This window comes from Camelina sativa, chromosome 4 (genome assembly GCF_000633955.1).
Source record: "Camelina sativa cultivar DH55 chromosome 4, Cs, whole genome shotgun sequence".
In the NCBI taxonomy this organism is placed as follows: Eukaryota; Viridiplantae; Streptophyta; class Magnoliopsida; order Brassicales; family Brassicaceae; genus Camelina; species Camelina sativa.
The window spans coordinates 11,866,364-11,871,556 of record NC_025688.1 but is presented as its reverse complement, the minus strand read 5'-3'; the positions used below and the strand labels follow the sequence as shown (position 1 = coordinate 11,871,556).

General features: G+C 33.8%; 1 long non-coding RNA gene across 3 annotated transcripts; it reads left to right on the top strand.

Annotated features, from left to right (window-relative positions):
• On the top strand, positions 896–2,292 carry LOC104780316. 3 transcript variants are annotated; one of them, XR_766694.2, is made up of 3 exons: positions 896–1,143; positions 1,489–1,633; positions 1,923–2,292. It is a non-coding gene; the product is annotated as an uncharacterized LOC104780316 (long non-coding RNA). The 3 variants fall into 3 exon arrangements; XR_766696.2 differs by having other exon boundaries at positions 899–1,143; positions 1,508–1,633; XR_766695.2 differs by having other exon boundaries at positions 903–1,143; positions 1,522–1,633.

The window sequence follows — 5,193 nt, the reverse complement described above, 5'->3', positions numbered from 1 at the left end:
AATCCAAGAGACACAAATTTTAACCTCTCTTCGTTATTTCATTGGCTAAACCATTAAAAACTAAAACATTATCAATAAACACCATCAAAAACTATGTTTACTTATGATTTTTATTACAAACAACATACAATTTTTTTTTTCAAAAACATATATAATAAAAATATTCAAAAAAAAAACAACCCTCCTGCATAGCGCGAATATTAACCTAATATTATATAAAAATATAATAAATCTCGTTCTACAACATCCAAGAAAAACAAATAAGATTATGAAATGCTATATACAATATTTTACGTGCGGCACTAATACTATTCGTATTTACGTGGGGCACTAATACTATTCGTATTTACGTGGGGCACTAATACTATTCGTATTTACGTGGGCCATTAATTGCTACTTATTCGCATCGTCCTCAAAATAAGTTTATTTGCAACTTTACAAAGTTGAAGAAAAGGTATCATAATATATTTGTGGATAATTAACCAAAAAAAATATATATTTGTGGATAAAGAGTTAGATACAGTATTTTTGTTTAACACCCTTATCACACTCGCATGGTTACATGACTCGTGGATCCTTTTATACGCCAATTTTCAAAAACCTTTACTATTCAAAACCACAAGTGTATGGCTAGCTCGGAATAGTAAGACTAACACAATTCAAATGCAAATCGAGATGTAAGTTAAAAGTAACTTTTAGAGACCTTCCTGATATCTAAGACAATGAAATTAAAATACTCTACTCTATAAACTAATCATAAATATTTAGGTTACGTAACTGGTTATTATTGGTAGCGGCAACTCGGTATACTTTAGGGCATCTTCAATGGAGTCTCTTTAGAGAGGTCTCTTACAAAAAAAGGTTGAAAAATAAATCAGAAACAAAATAAATATGTAGAGTCGTCTCTGAAAAGAGAGATTTTAGAGATGGTAAGAAACGCATACGTGGCGTATTGTGATTGGTTAAAATTTTAGACAAAAGAGATTTTTTTTTCCTTTCTTTTCCTCGACTTTCTATCTCTTTCTCTCTTGCTCGACAAACGGTTAAAGCGAAATCGAAGAAGATAAACCCAGCGATTTGCCTCATCCGTCGTCTGGGTTTAGTGAATAATACTAAAGTCTTATATGTGTGTTTTGGCAACAGGTAAGACCCAACTTGATCGATCAAGTGGTCGATTTCTTTATCTTTCCTTCTCTCTTGCGAATTTCTTCAAACACACACAGCTCTCTTAATTCTTGCTCAATTTTATTGATTCGAAGTTCTATTGCCTTAGAGTTATGAATTATAATTGGTTTGATTCCCATTGAAATTTGGCAAGTTTAGGATTTTAGACAAAATGTGAGAATTTTGAAAATATTTTTAGAACATTGAGAATTTGTTGTGTATTTGTGTTTAATTTTGTGGTTTATTGCTCTTGCTTTGGTTAATGAGATAATATTGAGAAAATACTTGGAGAAATGGGAATAAGACATACTTGCCTACGTACAGGGTGCTTTATGTGTTTCAGAAAGTGTTTTACAGATCGAATCCAGCTAGAGAAGCGTTTGTGGAGATGTGTACTCATCATGCCTTTCCTTGACAACCAGCTCAAGTCTCCGAGTCCTCTTCTGCTACCTAAACAGGCTGATTTGAGGTAACTCTCAACAACTTAAAATTGTTTTTCTGCCCAAGTCCTGTATTGATTTCCTCATCGTTCATTTTTTCTGAAAATTGTGTGAAATAACTTAGTTTATGTATGTGTGAAATTACTTTGAAATTGTGTGAAATTTTTCTGACATTACTTTGTTTATGTATGTGTGAAATTACTTTGTCATGGTTAGATATGGATTAGGTATTCACTATTTACTGTCTTCTTTTTACATTTACTTCTGTCTACATCATACTTATGCAATTGGTGATCGATGCTTCCTTGTTTTATGTAGAAGAAGGGAAGGCTCTTTTCGAGTTTCAGAGCATGTGGGAGATAAAGCAAAAGGACTTGGCAGTGAAAGAGAAGCTTAGCAAGCAGAAATTGCTTGACAGTCTACTTGCAAAAACAGAGCCGCTCACTGAGATGGAAATGGCTTTGAAAGAGAAGCTAATAACATGTTGGCTTAGCAAGGGGAAATGGCTTTGACAGTTCGCTGAACTGTTTGTTTGTTTCAATTTCAGTTTCTGTTTCTTTAATGGTCTTGAATGTTGTTCTTATTTCAGTTTCTGTTTGTGTTTTTAATGGCTTGAATGATGTTGTTTCCTTTGATCGGTTGTATGTTTCTTATTAATGAATGAGTTTCAGTTTCAGTTTCGGTTTTAGTGTCAATGTTGGCTTTCAATTTTTTTATTTAAAATTTTAAAGAAACCCATGTGGTTTCTACCATTGGAGGCATCTAAATTTTATTGATATTAAAGGGTCTCTAAACTTAAAAACAAACAAATTTTATATCTAAAATAATGTTGAGAGATCATGAGAGTCTCTTTGCATTGGAGATGACATTTATCGCAAGAGCATGATGAATTGTGCCGTATTATATTGAGAGTCAAATTCACAGGGACTAAAGGTACACTAAGATTTAGGAGAGTTGTTTTCTAGCTAAAGCAAAAAGATAGATTTTTGTCAGACTTATAGATAAAATGCAAAGGAATAACGATTGAACTTACATAATATAGTGTAATGGGTCACATGATAATTTAAAGATCGAAAGTAATTGATGAGACAACGGAAATATGAAATGCAACAATTAAACACCATTTCTTAAACATGTAACACAAATAAGATTTATCATCTGTCAAATGATTAATCATAGAATTTCATTATTTCATAACTAAACTTGTAATCTCATAGACAAATTCATATAATAAACAAACCTGGTAGGAGGCAGCAGTCATGGCAAACAAGAAAGGAAACAGAAATGCAAGAAGATGAAGAGGAGAGTGGCCGCATAATTCATATAGTCTGATTTGATGCCATGTAGGTTAAAAGGTTTTTGTCAAGAGATTACATTACATTAAGAGAAAAGAGTAAAAAAGATGTGATTTCCTAACTAAAACGGTACATGAAGTAATTGGGAATATATATGAAATAACGCTATTGATACTAATTGGCTTACGTTGAATAGAAGTAGCAATATACAATATACAAGGAAACAAAGTTGGAATCATGAACTCACGAGTAAAAAGGAATAACGTAAAGTGGTGATCGACTTCTAACTTTTGAGAAAGTCTACTTAAATAACTGAAGAAATTAAATGAAAGAGTAAAAAATATCTTGCTCATCACGATCCACTGCTTTCGTCTCAACTACAAGTTGATTAGTTGGAATCGCTGTCTCCAGTTTGGTCTGTCAAATCGAAAGTTTTTGTCTTGTTGTATGTATCCACAAATTTGTAGGGTTTCTCCGGCGGTCTGGGTTTTTCCGGTTCTTTGGGTTTCTCCGGCGGTCTGGGTTTTTCCCGCGGTGGTGGTGGGGCAAATGCCGGATATTTGGGTTTATCCGCTCCATGAGTTAGTTTTTTGGGATGATTGAAAGGTTCACAATTTTCCGATTCTTTGGGGTCAGGTGCACAGTGGTAAGGTAAATAATCAAAATAACTGTGAGGTTCGGCTTTTTTCAGCTCTTTCGGTTTATCCGCTTCATAGTTCGGTTTTTTGGGATGTGGTTTATCATAATGGTAAGGTTCAGAATACTCGTGACGTCCGCGTCTGCGTCGAGACTCGAGATGTTGTGTCTGACCATTCGTCATCGAAATCATCTTGAACATCTTCTTTCCTGAATTCATCTCCAAGGCTACTATCAAATAAGGTACCTTTACAAAATCAAAAGGAAAAACTCTCATTATTATACACTGTGTGACTCAGAATCCACGTATAAATCTAGTTAACAGCAAACGAAATGTATTCACCTTGTAATGCCAGGCGAAGCATATCGGTAAACGTTTTGATATCTGCAAAAATTTAGAATGAAAAAGACTAATAGCTAAGTATTATAAGGCAATAAAACAAAGTGTAACATAACTTTTTTTGTAAACGCTCGATGATTACAACAAAACTTTGTTCCAAATGTACAAAAACTTATCTAACTATGATTCTTCTTAATTACAGTGGAGTAAATTCTAATGATAGTCTGGAACTGGTAGGTTAATGATTTTCTTATATTGCAATTAAGGTAAGATATAGATAAGATATTATATATCTTTTTCATGAGAATAAAAACGAGTGTCAAACCAAAAGATATAGGTAAGACCGGAAGAATGTTACTTACTTAAATAAGTAAGAATGTCTTGAACAAAAAAAGAAAGATGCAAGTAAGATTGTCTCCAGTTAGGAAACACTAGATGTGATATGATTAATAGTAGAAGACTCGCCCCAATCATCATAACTCCCAAGGACATCAGCAGAAGAGTTGCTCCGATCAAGGACTCCTAACACCACGCGGTCCACGCGATTCATCTTGCGAAGTTGAAAGCTCAAGAGCTTCTCCAACGGTAAGGTTGTTATTGTGAGGTTTTTAAATTTTTTAAGAATAGATTTTGTACTTTATGAAAGTAAGAACTTGTAATTGGGTAATTAAAATTTTGTTCCACTACAAGAAAACAGGCAATTTACGACTACGATTGGCGACTAAACTCGTAGTCGCCAAATTTAGTGACTATATACCGACTGTTTAACTACTACTTTACAACTGCTAAAACTTAGTCGTAAATTAGTCGTTTTTTACCGACTGAAATGAATAGTTGGTTCAGTAGTCGTTAATTAGCGACTATTTTACGACTGAAAGACAAGAAAGTAATTTTGTCAGCAAACAGTAGCTAAATTGGCGACTACATGGTGACTACTGCGGCGAGTCGTTAATTTGGCTACTAAAATACGACTAAATTAGTTAGTCGGATATTTGGCGACTACTAAGCGACTATTGAGGTGAGTCGCAAACATGTCGGCCAAAAAGAAACACGTTTTTTTCGTTTGTGGGGTTGGTAAGCTTTGTTTTGTTGCGACTGTTAGTTTGAGTCACATCAGAGTCGTTTTACAGTCGTTTTTCAGTCGCCAAATTTCTCTATATATACCACACCTTCCTTTCTTATTTCATTCACACCACAAGCAAGAGCATTAGCAAGAAAGAAATCGAGAGTAACAAAAAAAATTTTGAGAGTGAGAAAAAAAATAGAGTGAGAAAAAAAAAACAAGAGTGAGAAAAAAAATCAAAAGAGAAAAAAAAAA